At 36.1% G+C, this 23547-nt stretch overlaps 1 protein-coding gene across 1 annotated transcript in view; it reads left to right on the top strand.

Moving 5' to 3' along the window:
* The window catches only part of CkIIalpha (casein kinase II subunit alpha), a 311099-nt gene that overhangs the window by 255122 nt on the left and 32430 nt on the right, over nt 1-23547 (top strand). The gene's annotated exons all lie outside the window — the stretch shown is intronic.

Genomic DNA, 23547 nt, shown 5'->3' with positions numbered 1-23547 from the left:
TTTTCAGACAACAATATGTGCAATATACGAAAGTATATGGTGAAGTTTGAAGCTTCAATCTGTTAAATTGAGGAAGATATGACATATGACAAAAATCCTCTTTTTCTGAAAAATCGGTTGTAAGGAGGATATATTTATGCTATAGTGGTCCGATCCAGCCGGTTCCGACAAGTGTCTAATCGGATACCCAAATACACCCGCTTACCAAATTTTATCAAGATATCTCAAAAATTGCATACAAACAGACAGACGGACAGACGGACATGGCTGAATCAACTCAGCTCTTCATCCTGATTATTTCGGTATACTTAATGGTGGGTCTATATATTTTCCTTTAAGGACTTACAATTTTGGGTTTCGTGACGAAATTAATATACCATTTCATTTTCATGAAAGGTATAAAAAGTGTATCACCTGCAGTGTGTTGTTGGTACCTTAGCTGCCGATTTGGATTACTTTAAAAATTCGGACGATATGTAGATTTGTGGCGACTGTGCTGTTGATGACAATGCTATTGCTGTCCAAAAACAACAGCAACAACATGCAAATGATAATAATCTAAATTTTATGTTATCGTCTATTCTTGCCGAAGTGAAAAGTTTGCGAGCACAGCAAGGAAGCGCGGTTGCCGGTATACACTCTCTGCAAGCGAACAAAAACCGTTTATTAGGCGAATTAGAAATTTTACGATCTGAGCTCAGTAATTTACATAAGCTCTATGATGAAGTGGTGTTTGGAGTACTGCGTGGTAGACAAAGACAAAGGCATAATCATGGTTAACAATTCTGCCGACGTTAACATTGAAAAGAGTTCTGGCCCCGTTTCTGCTGCTAATGTCCAAAGCAATTCCAATGATGCTGTTAGCTCTGCCGACGTGTCTTGCGGTACTAACACTGCTAATGCCGCTAACATATCTATGAACACTGCCTCTTCTCATGCTGTTAATAACCAAAATATTGTAAATGATAGCAACACTGCGCGTAATTTAAATGGTAATGACACTGTAGCTAATGACGATAACATTGTTTATGTTGCTGGAAATTTGGGTGATACTAATTTAGATCCGGCTAGTCCTAGGTTGGTTACTGCCGTGCCGCCTCGACGGGCAATTTTCGTATCAAGATTTCATCCATCTCTGACGGAGTCTGATGTGGTTAATTATATTTTAGCTAAGATTAATAGTACAGGTTCTATTAATATTAGCGCACATAAATTTGTTTTTAAGTATGTGAGGGATTTTTTATCATTTAAAATATCAGTTCCAGATGAATATTTTGGTATGGTTCTTGACAAATCTTTTTCGCCTATACATTCGGTGATACATTTGTACACCAGAAAGTCGAAGGATGGGCCTCACGCACGTATAGTTTCAAAAAAACTTGATTACCAGCCCTGCCAATACGATTCAAAAGTAACTATTCACTATCAGAATGTTCGTGGTTTACGTTCTAAACTAAATGCTTTTTACCTTAACTTACTTAAGCGTTTTACTTCTACAGCGGAAGTGATCGCTTTCACAGAGACTTGGCTAAAATCTGATAATTTAAATTCAGTTATTTTCAAATGACTACGTTGTTTTTCGGTGTGATCGTCAGTCGAGAGCAGGCGGTGTCCTGATCGCTGTATTGTCCAGTATTTCTACTGAATTGTTGAACTTTGATGACGTGCTTGACATTGAATTCATAGCTGTAAAGCTCTTGTTCCCGCAGCCTACATTCTCGTTTGCGTGATAACGATCGCCTAGTGGTTCTTGGAGACTTTAACTTACCGTTCGTTGGTTGGATTGGCAACGATGACTCAAACTTTTTGACTCCTGTCACTCAGCATGATTTTATTGGCTCGCTTATTGAATTGCCGCTAGTTCAGATCAATAATGTGGTAAACTCTAAAAATAAGTTGTTAGATTAAGTTTTTGTTGATAGTTCAATGGGTTCTGGTCTCAGTCGAATCCCTGCCTTATCCCTGCCTGAAGATCCCTTGCACCCCACACTTGAGGTTACACTGAACAATTTACTGCCTACGATTAATTTCATGGAAGTGTCATGTCGTTCTCGTTCGAGATGATTCAATTAGGCTAACTTTAATTTGCTTAATCAACTGTTAGCTTCCCACGAGTAGTCTGACCTTTATGCTTGTACCGATGTTGAGGCTGCCACGTCTAGTTTTTATAGTTACCTAAGTGACTTTATTAATCGATGCGTTCCGGTTCATTTTGTTACGGCTAAAAGTAGTAAACCACCTTGGTTCTCGAGGCAACTTGCTAACCTGAACAATATTAAATCGAGGCTCTATAAGCGTTTTAAAAGATCTGGTTCTTCTGCAGATTTTTCTAAATATTTAGTTGCCCGTTCTAATTTCCAACGCGTGAATCAAAATGTTAAGCTTTCAGCTATTCCTAAAACCATTGAACTAATAATTACCAGTCAGCTTCAACGTTCGTGTACTTCCATATTATCACCTTCTCAGCATGGGTTTGTGAGGTGTAGATCAAAGACCACAAACCTACTTGAGTTTACCTCTTTAGTTCGGGATGGTTTTTTGGCTAGCAAGCAAACAGATGTGATTTATGCGGATTTTAGTAAAGCTTTTGATTCAGTGAATCATGAATCTGAAGCTTGATTTACTGGACTTTCCGGAAAATCTGACTTTATGGCTCTCAAGCTATCTTTCTAATAGAACCCAAAAGGTGCTTTATAAAAATATTATTTCAAAATCAATTAATGTTACCTCTGGTGTACTCTTTTTATTAATGATCTGCCACAGATTTTGAAACACTCAAGAGTTCTCCCGTTCTAATTTCCAACGCGTGAATCAAAACTGCTACAAGTCATATTTAACAAGATGCAAAATTGAGTTTTTTAACAATCCTAAAAAATTTTACGGGTTTTTCAATTCAAAACGCAAATCTTCGGGATTTCCATCATCTTTGTCTTTGGGTGGCAAGAATGCTAGCCTTGACCATGATATTGCCGACTTATTCGCAGACTTTTTCAAGTCGACCTATTCGTCAACCTGTACCCAAACCGGTAGTTATCCGTTCTAAATAGTTAGTTCTAACTGTTTTCTTAATCCAGTCATTGATAGTGCCACTGTACTTCAGAGTTTTTTAGCTCTGAAAACGATTTTTTCTCCAGGGCCCGATGGTATTCCTGGCTCTGTGCTTAAGTTCTGTGCAATGAACTTAACAGAACCGATCGTAAAATTGTTCAATTTATCTTTGCAATCGGCGTCATTTCCATCAATTTGGAAACAGTCATTTATCATACCTCTGCACAGAAAAGGTTGTAGATCTAATATTGACAATTAAAGGGGAATTGGTAAGCTATTCCTAAAACCTTTGAACAAATAATTACCAGTCAGCTTCAACGTTCAGGTACTTCCATATTATCACCCTTTCGGCATGGGTTTGTGAGATGTAGATCAACGACCACAAATCTATTTGAGTTTACCTCTTTAGTTCGGGATGGTTTTTGGCTAGCAAGCAAACAGATGTGATTTATACGGATTTTAGTAAAGATTTTGATTCAGTGAATTACGAACTTCTGATTCTGAAGCTTGATTTACTGGGCTTTTCGAAAAATCTGACTTTATGGCTCTCAAGCTATCTTTCTAATAGAACCAAAAAGGTGCTTTCTAAAAATATTATTTCAAAATCAATTAATGTTACCTCTGGTGTACCTCAAGGCAGTCATTTGGGCCCATTGCTTTTTACTCTTTTGAAACATTCACGAGCTCTAATGTATGCCGATGATGTAAAAATTTGCTATACATGCTTGCCTTCGGATTTAACTCGCTCAAATCTACTTCAGGTTGATTTGAACTCATTTCAACGTTGGTGTACAATAAATGCATTAGTTCTAAACTGTTCTAAATGTAAGTTCATGACATTTCATCGCGTGAAGCCTGTCCTGTCGTCTTATACACTTTATGGCATTCTTATGGAGCGTATATCTTCGATTAAGGATGTAGGTGTTCTGTTCGAATCGAAACTGCGCTTCAATTCACATATTTCAGCTATTACTAATAAAGCAATGGGTACTCTTGGTTTTTTTAAACGCTGGGCTAAGGAGTTTAACGATCCGTACCTGACCAAAGTCCTCTACACTTCGCTGGTCCGCCCAATACTTGAGTATTGCTGGTGTTTTTGGCGTCCATTATATATTACTCATATAAAGCGTATTGAGTCTGTGCCGAAACAATTTTTAATTTTTGCTTTACGGGCCTTTAACTGGGACTCAAATCTTCATCATCCGTCTTATAGAAGTAGACTTCTTCTCATTGATTTGCCAACTCTGAGAAATCGTAGAATATTACTCGGGGTAATGTTCCTGCATAAGCTAATTCTAGGTGAGGTTGACTCCTCTGAGCTGCTAAGCCGGTTAAAATTTGCAGTTCCTGTTAGGGCGTCCAGACACTACGTGCCCTTCCATTTACCCCTGTGTCGTATAAATTTTGGCAAACATGATCCTATACGTGTTTGGTGCTCGTACTCTAACGACTTGTATAATTGCATTAGTATCGAATGTTCGTTTAATGCCTTACGCCATGCAATACTTTTCAGTCTCAACTTATCTTAAAGTTTATTTGTTTAATATATAACGATAGTTTAATTTTAGTTCTTGTTCAACGTCAATCAAAATTGTAAATTTTTAATTAATTCCATTTTTAATTCTATACTTGTATATATTTTTACGCAATTTTTTTATGTTACTTTCCTTTGTATTTTGTTAGTCGACCACTCTTGTTAGTTGACTTTAAATAAATAAATAAATAAAAACTAAATCACTACGTAAGGAGTTCTTTAATTTTTCAAAATCATCCCTATAATCTTTGTTACTAATATTTATTTTTGTTCCTTTTTTCAATCTTAAAGTAAGTGGTTTAGCTATTTTGGCATGGTCCTGAATAAATTTTCGGTAATAACCTGTGAGTACCAGAAAATATTGTATCTCCTTAATATTTTTGGGAATCGGAAAATTTTTTATACACAGAATTTTGTCATTGTTTGATTTACGTCCATTTGGAGTAATTATGAGACCTAAACATTTTGTTTCATGCCTAAGAAATTCACTTTTATTTAAAGACACTTTTAAGTTCGCATTTTGAAGAGTCTTTAATATTAATGCTAAATTATGAATATGCTCATCCAAAGTCGTGGAAAAAATTATAATAACGTCTAAATATACATAACAAATTTTATCAATGAATTCGCGCAAAACGTTATTCATTAGCCTTTGAAATGTGGCTGGTGCATTTTTGAGTCCAAAAGGCATACGATTAAACTCATAGTGCCCACCTAGAGTACTAAATGTTGTATTCTCCCGGTCTTCTGGCTTTACTTCAATTTGGTAAAATCCTTTAGTAAGGTCAAGTATTGTAAAATAATTAGATTTACCTAACTTATCTAAAATTCCGTCAATATTGGGTATGAGGTATTTATCTTCTTTGGTAACTTCATTAAGCTTCCTATAGTCTATAACAATTCGCCATTCTTTATTACCAGGGGGGCTACTCTGTATTGCGATGCGAATGGAATTTTTTTCGCATTTGCCTTATCGACACTCTGTAACTCAACTATCGCAACTGACATTTGACATTTTCGGATTTGCTTTTTCCCTTTCGCATTCATTTTTCCCTTTCGAATTTCGTACACTCTGTATCGCGAAAGCGAATGTCAATTGCTCTGTAAATTTGAATCTGTCTTCCTACAACAAAACTCAGTCGGGCAGCAAAAAAATGTAAGTTTTTACCAAAAACTGTATGTTGTTTTATTTTTTATTTTTATTTAAACACTTAATAAATAGTGTTGATAATGTTTTTTAGGGAAAAATCTAAAATGAAGCACACGCAACAAAAACAATTCGAAGTGCTCGTGGACTTCATGAAAGCGCATCCCGACTTGTCGAAAGGATTACTAAAGTCCGCGAATGGTCGAAATGCTGCCTCAAATTTGTGGAAGAGGGTAACATCACAGCTAAATGCAGTTGGTCCACCATCGCGCGATGTTGCTGGTTGGAAAAAATAAGTACTTCTCGGTAGCTATTTATGTACATAGTTAAATGCAAAAAATTTTAGGTGTGGGCTGATTACAAAGTGCATCTAAAATAAAAAATGCGACGCAACAAGACAAGCGTTTCCGGAACTGGTGGGGGTCCGTCGGGGTTTGTGCCGTTAACACACCTAGAAGAAGAAGTAAGTAAGCTATTGAGTGCAGATAAGTCCATGAGCGGAACCATTAGCACCTCGAGGTTTGGTGCTAAACCAAAGTCAGCTTCAATACAACCGAGGGAGGGTCCGGTGGCGCGACGTGAGAGTCCGGTGGTACGACGTGGGAGTCCGGTGGTACAACGTTGGAGTCCGGTGGTACAACGTGGGAGTCCGGTAGCACGAGCAGACAGTTCCGCCGGGTCGGGGAACTCGTGCTCAGATAACGAACATACAGGCTCAGAAGAAAGCGAGCAAGTAGAGCTTCCCACTTGTTCGAACACCGCCAAAACTCCGCGCAGAAAGCAAAGTCCGTTGGAACATCAAGTGTCGAATCAAATCGAGTACCACAAGCGTTCAACAAATTTGCTGACCGAAATAAACTCGAACTTGATAAACATTTACAGCGAAATGAAAAAAAACGAGAGCTACAAGAATGCCGACTAAAGCTGGAGAAAGAAAGGTTCCTTTACCAGCAAACAGCAGACAATAAAAAAATGAAGATGAAGCTAACCAAACTAGAACTACAAAAGGAGGTCCTAGCTGTTGAAGCAAGTACCAACGAATTGATCTCTAGCTCAAAGCGACAGGCACAGTAAACGAAAAGAGGTGTTGTTTCACTATGGATATATACTAATAAGACCGTACCTATTTATAAAAAAATATGTGATTTTACAAAAATGATGCTAAATTTAATATTAATTACCAAATAATTAACCAAATGGACCTTCATTTTTTTTAATTTAATGTATTTGTGTTTTATATTTATTTTGTTTTGCTTTTTACATTAATATTACTATGTACATACCTTTTTATATAGATACATATATACGTAGGTGTATGTGAATTTAATTTAATACACTAATTTTTTATATTCCTTGTTTCTTTGTTTTAGATTAATAATACGTTTGTACATACATACATATGTATATTTATACATGTATGCGTATAGTTTTTTTTGCAAACACCCATACGCATACGTATATATGTATATATATATGTATGTATATGTATATATATATTTATATCAACATATGTGCCTTTAAAAATATTGCTTGTGAATTTTACATAATATATATATTTTATATTATTTTTTTTTTGTTGTACGTTAATATATATATAAAATAAAAATAAAATAAATAAAAATAATATAAAATAAAAATAAAATAAATTAATATAAAAGACTGTATAAATATATAATATAAGATTGTATAAACGTATGTGATAATGTGTATGAATGAAAAAGTCAGTACGCTTTTTTTAATTTAATGACGTAAATTTATTGAAGTGAATTTAATTTTGATTTAATTGAATGCTTTTATGTTTAATTTAACTAAATATATTTAAATATATATATTACATTAAAAAATGAAAAAATATTGTACCTTTTAATTTGAACCATACATATATATGTATGTGTATGTATTTACATTAAAAAATGAAAATTAAAAAATTAAATGTGTGAATTTATTTTAATTTAATATTTTTATGTTTTGTACTCATTTTTTTACATCAAACATGTTTAAATTCACATACATTTGTATACATATGTGTATGTAAAAACTATTTCAAAATACATGAACAAAAATAATTGAACAATTCATATATTTTATTTCTTTAGTTTGGGTTTCTCGAGTTATCCATATTATTTTTAATTTGTTTGACAAATTTCGGTTTTCTTGTGCATCAACATTGGCACTTGAAGGGTCATTTCGCTCGAAACAATGTTTGAAGGATCTTCCACTTTGTATAAAATGAAAATATTATGCAAAGCACAGCATACGTTTAGAATTTGAACCACTTCTTCGGGTGTATAATGCAACTCTCTTGCAGCTAAGAGGCATCTAAACCTGCCTTTTAATACTCCAAAAGTTCGATCGATTAACGATCTTCCTTTGCAAAACTTATCATTAAAAAAAATTTCGTCAGAGTTCTCTGCTGCGTTTCTGTATGGTGTTAGCAGCCATGGCTCGAGGGGATATCCAGAATCTCCTATAATAAAGTAACATAAGTATGTGGTTAGAAAAACTGCGAAGCAAATCCTCAGGCGAAATACCTAAAGTATGTTAATCTTACCAAGAATTCTCACTACTCTGTCTCCATTTTCAAAATTCGCCTTTAAGCAAGCACGCTCTGAAGATAGGCTCCAGACGTGGGAATCATGCGAAGCACCTCCAAAGCTTCCATCTACTGCCCTTATGCGCATTTTGTGGACACAAATCTAAAATATATAAATACATAAATATGTAGTTGCATTAAATGTGTATTTATAAATACTGTATCACTCTTACCACCATTGCATTAATGCTATGTTTGAGCTTACGGTTAAAATATAAATGCTCGTCTCGAGCCGGTCGTACCAATTGAATGTGAGTTCCATCGACCGCACCAATCACTCCTGGAATTCCGCAAGCCGAATAGAAACTTCTATTTGCTTCATTCTTTTCCGCTTCAGACAATGGAAACTCTATATGTTTTTTACATAGCACTTTTTCAATGGCACTACACACCTCGAACATGCAACGGGAAAACGTTTGCTGGGCCATACCCGTGTGGCGATCTTGACCAATCAAGTGTTGATACGCCCCCTGGCCAAGAAACTTCAATGTGCTCGACCACTTTAAAATGTTTGGAACTGCGGTTGACCTTTTTGGGCTCTTGAGTTCGCCGTTTATGCTATATAGCACATATAAAAATGCATCCTTATTCAGGCGGAAATTTTGAACAAAACTAAACAAAAAAATAAACATTCTATAGGTCACAAACTTACAAATTCATAGATTTTGCATACCTCTTATCACTAAGGTTCATTATATTGGAGCTATCACGAATAATTCGTCTTTCAATGCGCTCCTCGTTTGTGTTATCCCAGTACCATTTGCTTATCGACTCGGATCTGACAATCGCATCGAATTCGTTTTCGAATCGCAATACAGAGTAGCCCCCCAGTATTATCTTCCTTTTTGGGTACAGCCCATATTGGTGCTTTATATGGTGACGTACTATAACTAATTATACCCTTATTTAACATTTCTGCAATTTGGCTGTTAACTTCTTTTTTATGAATTTCTGGGTAGCGTTATATACGTGAATAAATGGGAGAGCTATCTTTGGTTGGTATATTATGCTTAAGCTCATGGGTAAAAGTTATATCGTCGCCTTTTTTTATAAAATACTTTCTTATAAACTTTCAAGAGATTTACTAATTTATCCTTCTCTTCCTGATTTAAATGATCAATTCTAATTTCTTTTTTTAAATACCATATTTCTGGATATGGTTCAAATTTTTCCATAAGGTTTATATTTAGGTCACAACCCTTTCCGTCCTCGTTGTTGAAAAATAATGGTAAAGTTTGTCCATTTAAATTTAGTTTTTTGTTTTTGGTAATTTATTATACCGTTATTTTGTTGTAATATGTCGTTTCCTATTAGCCCATCCAACTTAGAATGAAGATCATAAATATGGAAAGTGCTGTCATTTTGTAAAGGTAATGATACCCTATTTTTAGGCATAATTGCATCTTGAAAGATAGTTATGATACCTGAAGCAGTTTTTATATTTAACGGGTTTTTGCGATTTCGTATTGTACAAGGTGGACAATTTTTCCTATTTAATAAACTAATTGTACTAACGCTATCAATTAAAAGTTTGGTTTTGAAATTATTTTTTACTAATCGAATATAGGCTAAGTTTGATTCGTGTTCGAGGCTATTAACTGAAAATCCTGACCGTCTCCAATAAAATTTGTTTGTGGTCGTCTTGTCTGCGTAGACGTGTCTATGTCCATTGGTTCAACAGAACTCCTATCTGTAAATCGTGGTTGATTAAACGTTTGATCTTGTGTTATTTCCTAAACTATTTCGCCTGAAATAAGTATTATGTTGCAAATTGTTGTGGTTGTAACTTTTTGGTTGCCACTGCTTTTCCTCATAACTATTTCTAGTACTATTATTTTGAACTTGTTTAGAATAAATTCCATTCCTTTGATTACTATTTGGACCGTTTTTTGTTCAGAGTTGTTCGAATCATTTAAAAATCCTGCTGCAGTTAATTCATGCAATGCCTCTTCCAGGGTACTTGGTTTCAATGCATATAAAATGGTCCTCAAATTATTCAATATTTTTAGGAGTCTCAACGCTATAATTTTCCTGAGCAAACTTTTGATTTAAAGTAGTTAGGGTTTTTTGTATATGGTTATAGAAACTAAACACATCGCTTCTATATTGGGAAGATCGCAAATCTTCATACAATTGACTCGACGTTTTGAAGCTACTAAAGTTTTGAATCAACATTTTTTTTATTGTTGACCACCGACACAAATGGCTATGTATTTCTATAGCCTGCCTAGCTCGTCCAGTTAATTTACTCTTAATTAAGTTAATACACATTCGTTGCGACTGTTCATTATACAAGCTAAGCGTTGGTACGTCGTCTATATTGGACAAAAAAAATCGGTAAGTCCTCCTTTCGCCCATCAAAGGCTTGTAACCGCTCAATATATTTAATGGGATTTAAATCTAAATTACGTAGTTCACTTTTACCAGGATATGATGTGTTGCTGGCTGATACATTGCCATCGTTCACTAAGCTTTCTTCTGCCGACTTCAAATTCATGGTCCTTGAAGTATATAGTGATAAACGGATTATACAATTTATAAAGATGTTCAATTTCTCTAAAGATGTTTAGCTTCTTGATTGTTGCAAGCTTTAGGAATTGATGAATGTAGTGATACACGGATTATACGATACATAAAGATGGTCAATTCCTCTAAAGATATTCAGCTTCTTCATTATTGTAAGCTTTAGGGATTGTTGAATACTGTCACGGTCCTTGAAATGCTCCTCTACGGACTACGCAATATAGGAAGATATTCAAGTAATAATGGAATCTTTTCCTTTCAAATCGGTTTGGTAATTCCTCTCCAAATTTACAAAATTTAAGGATATACACATCGGTCTTCGTTGCAAGGAACCTTTGCTTATTTTACAAAGGGGCATCCTACAGACTGCGCCAATTTTAATTTTAAAGTAAGTTCTTTATTTGAAGTTTACAAAGAAAAGGAATCAAAATTTCTTAATGGCATCAGTATTTATAAAAAATTATACACATCAAAAGTCCTTATGATCGAATTATTGAAATTACATTTTCATCAAGTTACAAATAACACAGTGTATTGAGTAAAAAGAATGTCTTCAAAACATTTACAAAAAAATGAGATTAATTTTACTTTGAACACAAATTGTCCTTTATTAGTATTATATAACTGGGAGTATCCTCTAGGCGGATGCATTTGTGCCTACCCGTTCACAGAGAATCTGCCAGATTTGATTTGCAGACTTGCATTGGATATAAAGTCCATAAGAATGATCACTAAATGAGCCAAACAGATTGTAGTCTAGAACGTCAAGGTGTATCTGTTTGGTCAGGCGATTCTGATCTTGAAATTATAAACGTCACAACTTTTACATGTTGCCCAAGGGGCTACTGCCCTGACAGCACTAATAGCAGACGAAAATGTAATTCATTCATACATTTGTTTAAATAAAAACATTAGTATAATGAGATTTAACATCTTTTATAGTACAAGAAAAAACACAATTGTAATGAAATATATCAAGTAGCCAATAGAGATAGGTATATATATATCAATAAAAATGTATAAATAATGATAACACTAATAGTAATAATAAAAATAATTATAACAATAACAATAATAATAACAACAATAGTAATAATACTTATAAGGCATCACTAATAACCTATAGAGAAATTTGAGAAATAAATAGCTTACCCCTAACGGTAAGCGAGGCTGGTACAGAATTCCAGGTTCTTATAGTGTTGACAAAGAACAACCTCGCAGATGCTATGAAATTAAAGGTAGGGACAATTAAACGACTGGTACGCTCAGACCTCGTGAAAACAAGTTTGTCAAACAGGTAAGAGGGAAACTTACAAGACATAAGACGAAAAAGAAAAATACATCTCCTGGCTTTACCTTACTGGAAAATATCACATCCCAAAAGCTGATTTCTCCAGTTGGAGATGTGATCATATCTCTTAAGACTAAGTATAAACATACCGAGTAATATGATTGAATAACACATACATTTTGTGGGCAGATTGTGAGTCCAACTTATTATAGACTAATTCAAAGTATGAAGTTATTGGTAGCAGAAGCTGAATTGCGAGGTTTCGCCTAATGACTAAAGGTGTAAAAGCACCAGTAAGCCTCAGACTTCTTAAGGAGGCATACACTTTACATACAACTGATTTTGTGTGATCAACACAGGACAAGTTAGAACTAATCACGAAGGCAAGGTTAGTAATTTTACTAACAACCTTCAAAGGTATCCTGTTCAAGTAGAGCGGGGGCAAGGTAACACCTTACAACCTTTTATCCGGAATAGACAGGACAAAAGATTTATTGGGATTCAGGCGCAAACCATTGCTTCTAGCTATGATGATGACCAGATGAATTTACCACTGGGACATTCGAGTCTCCGTCCGTTCATTACCATGTGTCATAAGACGGGATGATAACACAGCATCCACTATGTATATACGACGCACTCCTACTTATATATTCTAAGCCAGGCTCAACCGTAATATCAGGTGATCACTGGCCTGATCAATCCAGCGAGCGATCTGATGGGTTAGTTATCCACTAGATCCAAGCTTATTTTAATCCCGAGATCCCGGGATTAGTTCCGAGATTTAGGTTTTTTCTTTCAACATCTTATCTCGCAAAGTTTCGTACATTTTATTTGGAAAATATATTTACCATATTATAATATAAGCATTAGATTTGTTTTTTTCTTTTTTAACTTTTACTTGCATATCGCCGGAACCATTGAAGGCGACTATATCTCAGAAGAAAGCTCGAACGTGTCTTAAGTCAAAAATATATAAGAATTTGTTTGGAGGACGCCTCATCTTCGTCGAAGCTCGGCTGAAGCAGCCCGTCTTCAACCAGAGAGCCAAGGCAGGGCTAATTTCGTCTCAACCGACAGGCAAATGAAGGATTTTCGGGACCTAATGATTTTCGGGATTGGAGTCTCTACCGTAGACTATTCAGACGTGGAATTTCATTGTTCTTTATGCTTTCTTTCGCTCGTGCAAACAACGAGGGGATTAGATTACTTCGTTACGCCGCAAAAAGTAAATCTATTAAGTTTTTGCTATTTGGGTATAGTTTAAAAGAAGAGATACAAATACATATGTCATGTATTTTTTCTGCTATGAAAGTAATAGTGTAATACCCTCTATTGTATGAAATGCAAACACTTTTAAATTCGTTAGCGTTATGAACTATTTATTAATGAACAACTTTGAAAGAAAACGCAAAAAGATAACAATTAAAATAACATTAGGTACTTAAGTAAATCGACTGCTGAGTCTAATATCACTCTATTTCAAAACGCTTTTTAAAAACGCCCCACCTCAAAACTCTTTTCAACATCCGACATCAGAATTTTTTTTCGATAACGCCCTATCTCAGAATTTGATTGAAGAACGCCCCATCTCAGAATTTATCTCAGCTCAAAATGTATTGAATTTATACCGAGATGAAACAAATTTTGAAATAGCACGTTCTTCAATCAAATTTCGCGGTAGGGAAAATACCTTCTGATGTGTTTAAATATCTGCCATTCAAAAATTTTGCACTTCGTCCTTACAAATATATTGTATTGCTTGCACTGAATGACAGTACTCTACATTTATGTGAGCGGAGAAATATCTGAAACATCCGGGGCAATATGGAACGATACATCGGTTGTCGACGTTTTCCCATTAGGAAGTACACCCGCACCGTCCGCTGAAGACCTTAGTCTATATTTTGGATAATCATCTTTCCCGGTCTGCGTATGCTGTAGGAGCTCGCGTGGGTATCGTTTTGAGCATCGTCCATTCAACATACAGGGCGATGATAAAAGATCAACCCCACATGGGCCGAGGATCATATTTTTAGTGATTATATCATACAACATCGGATCTTCGTCTTTATTTGAAATTTCCGCTGATATAATGGGATCCATGTCATAGGGAAGAATTTTATCTATTAGCCAAATTAAAATATGCGCGTCAGGTAAACCCCGCTTCTGCCATTCAACATTAAACATATGGCATTTAACTTTTCCAAAAATATTTTGTTTTGTAATTAAACTCATGATTTGGTGTAGTTTGATATGGAATGCTCCTGGCACAATGTCATGGTGCTCACTTGGTCGTTGATTAAGAAACAATTAGTTTTTGATTTCACTCCACTCTGGATTGCATGTGAATGTTATAAATAAGTCAGGCCTTCCATAATGGCGCACATATAAGAGGGCGTCTTGTGTACGTTCATGCAAATATCGAGGCGATCCAGTAAACGAAGACGTCAAAATTACTAACTGACCAATATTTTCAGGATTGCAATCCTCGTTAACAGCATCCCTTAGATGTATATAACTATTTGCACGCAACGTCTTTTGGTGTGCTCTTATAAAATTCAACCTTTTGGTCATCAGTTTAGCAGCCATGCCCACACAGTATCGGTTAAAGAGATATCCATATCTATGAAGCGCATTAAAGCTTTTTTCTCTAATCATAATTTTATATGCATAAAATTGCATACATGAAACTGTATTTTGTGGGTTATGTGCCGCACTGCTTGGAGAAGTTTGCGGTATATTTATGTTGTAACCGTCCTCACCATTTAAAAATATGATAGGGTATTGCAAGGGGTCATATGAAGGATGAATTTCTGACACACGATGGAGAGTGGTATCTTGGGACTGTAGCACAATATGGCGGGGACCAGCATTTTCGTCAACTATCAATACTGCGACCTCGCCTGTAGTCGGGGCATTATATTGACCACGGTGTTCATTAACAGGGCGTTTGTCGGCATGGATTACAACCCCATAGTTATCGAATTTGATGGCATACGCTCCACAGAAGTCATAAAACTTCGAATATACACATTATTTTCAAGCAGACTTTCTTGAATTAATGTCAAAATATCCCTTTGGAGAGTTTGTACAGCATTTTGGCGCAATGAAAGCTGCTCTTCTTGGGATGAAAAATATATTTGTAAAAATTTTGGAACCATGTTGGGCGGTGGTAATAAACTTCCAATAATATGGTACACTTGTCCATGTATTTTGAAAGTTGGCATGCAACTACCTTCTCTAATTTCATTACCGCCAAACGAATTCATAGCGAAATGACCCCTGTATTTTCTTATATTTTGTTTAAAATGAGTGGATGACGTATGCTCTCCTGTAAGCGGCGCTTTGATTGCTGGCGGAGGCTCACCGCTATCACTTAATTTGACATGACTCTTACTACAGCACATACGTGGTGTTTCATTTGGCCACTTCCTAGCCTTACAAAAAACGCAAATTTCACTTATGCTGCCAATAAAAAAGGGTTCCATATAATTCAGATGTGGTCTGTAGTTAAATGCTGACTTAAGACCAATCGCCCTTTGCCTGTTGTTCAATGCTCGCAACCTTTCATATACAGCCCGATTCTAAACAAAAATTCCGTGCGAGTTTCTTCCCTTCTCCCATTCCTCGTATTCTAAATAAAAATTCGTTGTGAGTTTTTTCACTTCTCCCTTTCCTTCTATTCTGAACAATGTTCGAAAAAGCGGAAACCGGTTACGGGAGAAAAGTATGTATTATGAATGTGAGGGAGAGGGAGATTTCTCTGCCATTTCATAGGAGTTTTTTGACTAGTTAAATTAAAGGGAATGCATCAAAATAGTTAAAGGAAATTGGTTATTTTAAGAAAGAACACTTATTTGTACAAATTTGTGCCAAAATATGTATTTACATTCTACCCCAATATTTTCACTGTTAATACAACAACAACCACAATATTCTTTATTTTAAGTCGAAAAGTACATATATCATAAGCAACGGAAGAGCTCTTTGTATATTTGATGCAGCCATCCAGAAATTGCGCAAGGATTTTTTAAGGCTTAATTAGATTTTGGCATATGGTGAAAGGCGAACTCAACTCGTCGTGGCCGCCAGAAAATTGCTTTGCAGAATGAAAGCAGGCAACTCCGGCGGATTTGTGTTATCCCGCCGTCTTCTTCTTATGCTCCACTGTTGATGTTGCTGTGGCACCAATTCCTTACTCATTTCAGTGAATACCACATGAAATGCAATAATGTGCATTGTTTATATCTTATTTCTTAATTTCAAACAAATTCGCAACAATATTTAAACTTTTCAATTTTTTAAACAAAATAAGAAATGCGCAACGAAATTTCAATTGACAAAACAGCTGACTTCGAAAATTCGAAATTCCTATTCCCCAATTTTTCTTCTCCCTAGGAGAAAAGAATTGGAGGAATTTTTCCGCGGGAATAAAAAAATCCGCGAAAACAAAATTCCGCGAGAATATTTAGAATTGGTCTGATAATATCAAAGCAAATCACATTTTGAATTTGCATATAATGTGTGTTTCTAATCATATTTACTACATACATAAGTACATATGTGTTGCTTTGTACGGAATTGACTGTTTCAATTTTCAGTGGTTGTCGCAAAACAATAACAAAGTAAAAACTCGTGCATTTGCCAAGAGCGAAATGACGAACTCTCTTTGGCTGTGAGTATATGTATGTATCTCTTCACAAACACAAAGTTGTTTTTGTTGGCCCGCTGTAGCTTGGCTTTCGTCATCGAAAAGTGTTATGCTTGCAATTTTGGGGGTTTTCATCAAATTTATCCTAAAAATAAAGGGTTTTGGTTTATTAAAATGGAAAAAATAAAAAGCTCAAGGTGTTTATTTGAGCCAATACTTTCTTTAAAAAAAATTTCATAAACATCTGTTTGGTACTTCTTGAGATTAGCCGTTCCAAATGTTTCCCATATAAGCATTTTTATATAATTAGTACAGATATACATTTAGTTAATAACAAATGATAGATGTGTACATAAAGTCCAACGTGGATGAGAAGCTGCTCTCCACAACCCAACATGCGTAACCAAAGGCAAGTCCGGTAGACACCGCATTGCATAGAGTGGTAATAAACATAGTGAAAGCCCTGGAATATAAGGAATATGCTCTAGGAGTCTTCTTAGACATTGCCGGGGCTTTCAATAATGTTTCTAAATGGGCGATTATGGATGGTCTTAATTACATTAAAGTACATCCAGCCTTAACTAGATGGATCGGCTGCACGTTAAATTGCAGGAAGATAACATCACATTGCGGATTGTACGAGGCCATGAAATCAGTGGACAGGGGCACGCCGCAGGGAGGGGTGCTATCTCCTCTGCTGTGGACGCTGGTCATCAACCAACTGCTCAGGCGATTCGATGAGGGACCGGTAAAACTTGCGGCTTACGCAGATGACGTTGCAATTGTCATAAGTGGAAAGTGCCTTCCAACGATTAGTTCTATGATGGATCGGACGCTTCGGAATATTCATACCTGGGCATCTAATGTGGGGTCGAAAGTCAATGCGGAGAAGACGGATATGGTCTTGTTTACAAAGAGGTGCAAGGTCCCAAATTGGACCAGCCCTAAGTTAGGAGGGGTGACCCTACAGGAGAAACATTGCACAAAATATCTGGGAATCATCCTAGACAGTAAGCTGTCATGGAAGCTCAACGTGGAGGAGAGGGTGAAGATGGCCTCAACGGCACTTTATGCATGTAAAAGAATGTGGGGTGTACGTGGGGCTTATCGCCCTCTCTTTTTCATTGGGTTTTTACAGCAATTATAAGCCCTATTCTATACTGTGGAGCAGGGCCGTAGAGAGAAAATCCGGGCCCGAGAATAAACAATTTACGGACCCCCTATAAAAAATCCACTAATACATTTGATTAATTTGAATTAATGACGGTCTTATTCATTAATCATTTTTGATGGATTACATCAAAAAAAAATCTGTTCTAGTTATTTGGTAACATTTTAATACATTTCTGATAAATTTAATGATGATTACAAATATTAATTATTCAATATAGAAGGTTCCGATATCAAAGAGTGGCTTTTATTGCTTTATATAATATAAATATATATAAAAATTTAACTGTCTTGCCAAAACGGATTCAACACAAAGCGTGGAAAGTCCTGAAACTCGCTCTTGAGATGAACACGATCTATGAAAGTTTTTTATTCTTGAAAGGACGTTGATTTGAACATATGCAAGTAGATGGCATTTAGCAATTCCAATGGTGGCAGACCTTTATCAAAATGTGCTTCGTAATTGTGTCTCAAGTGAATTATTTCGCATTCTAAGCATTGAGAAACGCCCGACTTGTATTTTTCGACAAATTTTGCTGCGCTCGCCCGAACCGTAGTTCAAATTTCTCATAGCTGCAAATCGTTCAGTAATGCCAGTGATTGCCGCATCAACGATCACCAGGAATGTATTGTTTTTAAAATCAGACTCTGAATCATCCGTAATCATCTCATTTAAATTATCTTCAGAACCTCTTTTGGGTTTTCTCTTTCGAATTTCCGGAAACTTTGGCGAGATGTTCAATTGAATAGAAACTGTTTTGCATTCGTTTAAAATTGTTTCCTATTGGTTCTTCATCAACTTCAAATCAGCTAATAAGGCATCTAGATGTCGGACCTCAACATCTGTGTAGGCGTCTCTAGCTTGGAGGACCACGTTCCTTTCATTAACGGTAGTCAGTATTTTGAACCAAATTGAGGAGAGCAAGATACATTCGAACTTGATTATGTACTTGAGAATGCCGGTAACATCTCCGTATGCTTGCGCAGTCAAATTTGGATTTTGTCTGACAGATTATGAAGAGAGCTCGGTACATTTTTTTTGAGGATGTCCCATCGTTGTGGAGTGCTGCTGAAATATTTTTGTACAACTCCAAAATAAGTAATTGCAGCCGTATTACATTCTGCAGCATCAACACCACATAAATTGAGACTGTACGTTGCACAAAGCGAGTAATCAGCATTCGAGTTTTTGTCGAGAATGTGACGTAGAGCTCCGTTGTAAGCTTCTTTCATATTGGCGCCGTTATTGTACCCTTGTGCACGACAATCTTTTAATGGGATTTCGTGTTTACCTAGAGTATGGCAAATTAGATCAGCGAGTTTCTGACCAGTTTTTTGGTAACAATTCACGAAAGCATAAATTGTAAAATTTGTTGCTTTCGAATTGAAATGGAGTTAGGGCAAAATGAACGTAGACAACTTGACCAGCATCAGGCATAGCATCAACGATCATAGTAAAATACTTGGCTTTATTGTCTTGATCTAATATAGTTCCCACACGTGCTTTGCACAAATTTCTATAAACTCGTTCTGAATGTCTGGGGAAAGACAGTGAACTTGTAAACGTTTGTGCTGCTGTTGTGAAATCTTAACTTTCTCCAAATAATATCTAAGTATCGGATCATAATGGCTTATGAGATCTTAGATGCCAAAAAAATGTCCATTGTTTCGTTCACCAAGATATATACTTTCGCCTTTGAAAGCTAGGCCTCTTTCACCCAAAAATAAAATAGTGTCCAAAATTCTATATAAAATTTCTTTCCACTTTTGAGTTTCAGTGATTAGCTGTTCACTGATAAGTGTGTCAATTGTAGCCTCCTTTTGAATTAGATTTTGTAATGATCGCCATTGAATATAACATTTCATGTGATCTTGAGTATTTTCGTGTGATGGCAGTTTATCGTATAGCTTCTTCCATACATGGAATTTCAAATATCCGACGGACAACAAATTTTAGGTCGATTTAAAGTACTGGTGCTTAACAGACGACATGGTAGGAAATAACAAGCATTGCTACTGGCACTCCACACTAACAAGTCACGTTCCACTTTCTCTCCTTTTTTTAAGATTCTGTTTAACGAGGTAGGAAATGCCTCGTCATTAAAATAACGTGGAAAAATAACAGGACACTTTTGATAACTCGACGAATTATTTCGTTGTCTTCTTCAGATCGCAAAAACTCATTATTCACGGTACGGATATCGAAGTCGTTTAAATAATCTGGACTTTGATACAGAGTTGGTGGTATTGTTGGAAAACTTTTTGAAGATGAACCTTCATCAGTTTCTCCAGGAAAACTTTACGATTTCGGATTCATGTAAACATACATTTTTGTTTGATGTTTTTATTGTCTCCTCACTGTTCGAAGGCCCAGGCAAAAAATCATGATCAATATTAGTTGCTTTTGAAATTCGTATTAAAATTTGAACATGGAACAAATAAAGACTCCCCTGTATTAAAAAAAATGTCTTAGTACCCCTAAATCGCGTGCCCACTGATAAGCCCCGGGTCCGGGGGAATCCCCCATTCCCCCTACCCTCTTGTCGGGCCTGCTGTGGAGTTCTTGTGGAAAGCCGCACAAAAAACAACCTACCTCAAAAAATTAAAGGAGGTATGCAGACTATCAATGCTTAGCATTACGGCAGCTCTCAAAACAACCCCGACGGCTGCACTGTATGTCATTCTGTACAATCCACCTGTAGACCTGGTAGCAAAGAACATAGCGTAACAACTGCAACCAGCCTCGGTGCCTTGGGGCAGCTTGAGCGCCGACTATACGGCCATAGTAGGTTAGCGTCATCAATCACAAGACGAACATACTACCTGATTCCCTATCTGCGCTTCGAGGGAGATCTTAAGGCCACAATAGAGGGGGACGGTTGGCGCAAGGGAGCTCAAATGGCGGACGAGGCTATACATGTGTACACAGATGATTCCAAAGTAGTGGAAGGAGTAGGGTCTGCGGTATACTGTGCTGATCCGGAAATAAACAAATCCTACAGGCTGCCGGATTACTGTAGCGTTTTCCAAGCGGAAATATTAGACGTAACCAAAGCAGTAGAAACTCTGGAAGAGAATAGCTTGATCTGCAACCGTGTTAACTTTTATATTGATAGTCAAGCAGCAATTAAGGCAATAATCTCGCATAGCACAGCATCTAAATGCGTGTTAGCGTGTAAGCAGTCTCTGGGGAGAATCGGGACAGGGAGAAGCATACATCTTATATGTAGGTCTTACAACTTTAGACTAACAAAGTTGCTTCTATATTTAAAAGAGAAGACTGTAGACTCATGACGGGTATTCTGACTGGAAACTGCCTTCTGGCGTCACATGCCTTTAAATTTGGCTTGGTCAGTGATAGCAGACGTAGGAAGTGCGGGTTGGAGGAGAAAACGATCGAGCACGTTCTGTGCTCGTGCCCTGCGCTTGCCAGGCTAATACTCCAGCTATTAGGAGTGATACAGCTGTCAGAGCTAGAAACAGCAAGTGGCTTAAATCCTAGGAAGCTTCTAGTATTTACCAAGAGGACAGAGTTTGTTTATAACATAGATCCTCGTTTTTGATAAGGTTTTTCAGTTTGGTCGTTAAAACAAACTTCTGGTAACACTACGCACTCATTCAGTTTATGTGAGGTCGTCATGGCCCGGCCAGTTCAACCTAACCTAATAACATAAAATTATATTAATGAGTGAATAAAATTGTTTAAACAAAAAGTTTACACAAAAAAACTAAAACTGAAAAAAAAAAAATAAAACTGTGAAGAGTTTTGAGAGAACTTAAATCTCAACGAACGAAAGGACCAATTTTCGTCTGACTGTGAAAAGAATGCTGAAATTGAAATTGTGAAAAAAAAAATTTGGAACCCTTTTTCAGAACACATAAATAATGTGAAAAAAGCCACTAGTTTAAAAATAAAAAAAAAGAAAAAAGGCGAAATAACTAAGGATGGTATAAATAACGTCACTTCATGGTATCGCAAAATAATTACAACGAGGAAAATCTTTCGGGAAATTAACTTTACTATTCTTGCGATATTTGGAAGCGAAAAAACATTTTTTTTCTATTATGAATTTAATGATTTTGAATAAATGAACAAATGAATATGACGGTAAAACGAAATCTATAAAAACTTTCCATCTTCCATATGCCACAAATAGTTACATAGGCTGTGCAGCAAAACAAAATCCTCGTCCACGTGCATCGTTGCAGCCTGATTATGAACAGTGGATTCACTCAGGCCCAGTTCCCGTTCCCGAGAAATCTTCCGAATGCGGATTAGTGTAGTTTAGCTTACCTAAATAAGTTAGAAAGGGTAATCGGTAGAGAAGATAAAAATGTAATATATAAAAATTGCAATTAAAAATATTTTTGGCTATGTTCAGATATGAATAGAATTCTGTTTTTATACTTCTCTTTGTTTATGACAAAAAAATTTAATTTTTTTAAATTATTTCATGTTAACCTTTTTTTTGTCGTAATTATCCTTTTCCGATGTTTTTGTATGGAACCACTTTTTATTTAAAAGCAAGAAAAGCAAGGAACTAAAAAAAGTCATCCAATCTCTTTTAACCATTTTCATGGACTCAGAAGGCTTAAATTCCAGCTTGGTGTTATTTGAACAGCAAGCTTTTGTCATATTTGATCGAAGCATACAAATGGTTACATAGAGATATTCCCATTGATTATAGCAAAGTGGCTTTTGTTGGTGTTGTTTCGTCGTCTATCAAACGTATATACGTAAAATTTTACCAACAAGAACATCATCAACGCAACGCAACATCGAACCAAAGATTATCGAAAATAAAGATGTTGCAGGCGCAAACTTCGGTGGAAAGCAGCGGAGCGTAACAAAATTCTAGTAGGTCACTTTCAGCACACCAAAAACTTTAACACAATTTTTAACATAATTTAAGCACAGAAATACACTGATTGGAGTTTTAGAGGGTAAAAATGTGAATTCTGAACACATTAGCTGAATAAAAAGTGTACTAATAATTATTAAATAATAAATACGGACAGTGGTAGTTTAACAAATGCTGCTGTGGTAAGTGGTGAATGTGACCTACTAGAATTTTGTGAAGCTTGCCTCACACGATTTTTCGTCTATGCAATGTCTCTATATTATATCGTTTCTGATCGAACTTTATCGACGTCGCTGGCACGGTTGCCACTTTTGGTCCATTTGGATCAAAAATTGTCCCTTCCAATCCCATTTGGTCCGCTGGTCCCTTTTTTTTAATTTTGGTCCCTTTTAGGCAGTAGCTACAATTTTGGTACTCTTCTTTTTTTTAGTGAGGTAAACAACACTGTTCACAACATTTGACACACTTTCATTAACCTGCATATAATTTTCAATTTACTTCCATGGAATTCTTACCACAAAAATCGCAAAGCCAATAAAATACAGCAGAACACCTAGGAGATAATTTAGTTTAGGCATTAAAAAGAAAAGTACTGGATCTTAGGGCAAACACATTACACGGACATATCAGAGTTTTGTTTAAGTGGCTTCAAAGATTTTTTTCACTAGTCGAGCTTAAAAAATTTTTTTTCAAATGCATATGTGCCGCTAGGAAACTTGGCAGGG

Source organism: Eurosta solidaginis, chromosome 1, assembly GCF_040869045.1.
Source record: "Eurosta solidaginis isolate ZX-2024a chromosome 1, ASM4086904v1, whole genome shotgun sequence".
In the NCBI taxonomy this organism is placed as follows: domain Eukaryota; kingdom Metazoa; phylum Arthropoda; class Insecta; order Diptera; family Tephritidae; genus Eurosta; species Eurosta solidaginis.
Note: the sequence above shows the minus strand (reverse complement) of the source record. Positions and strands in the feature narration are given on the sequence as shown.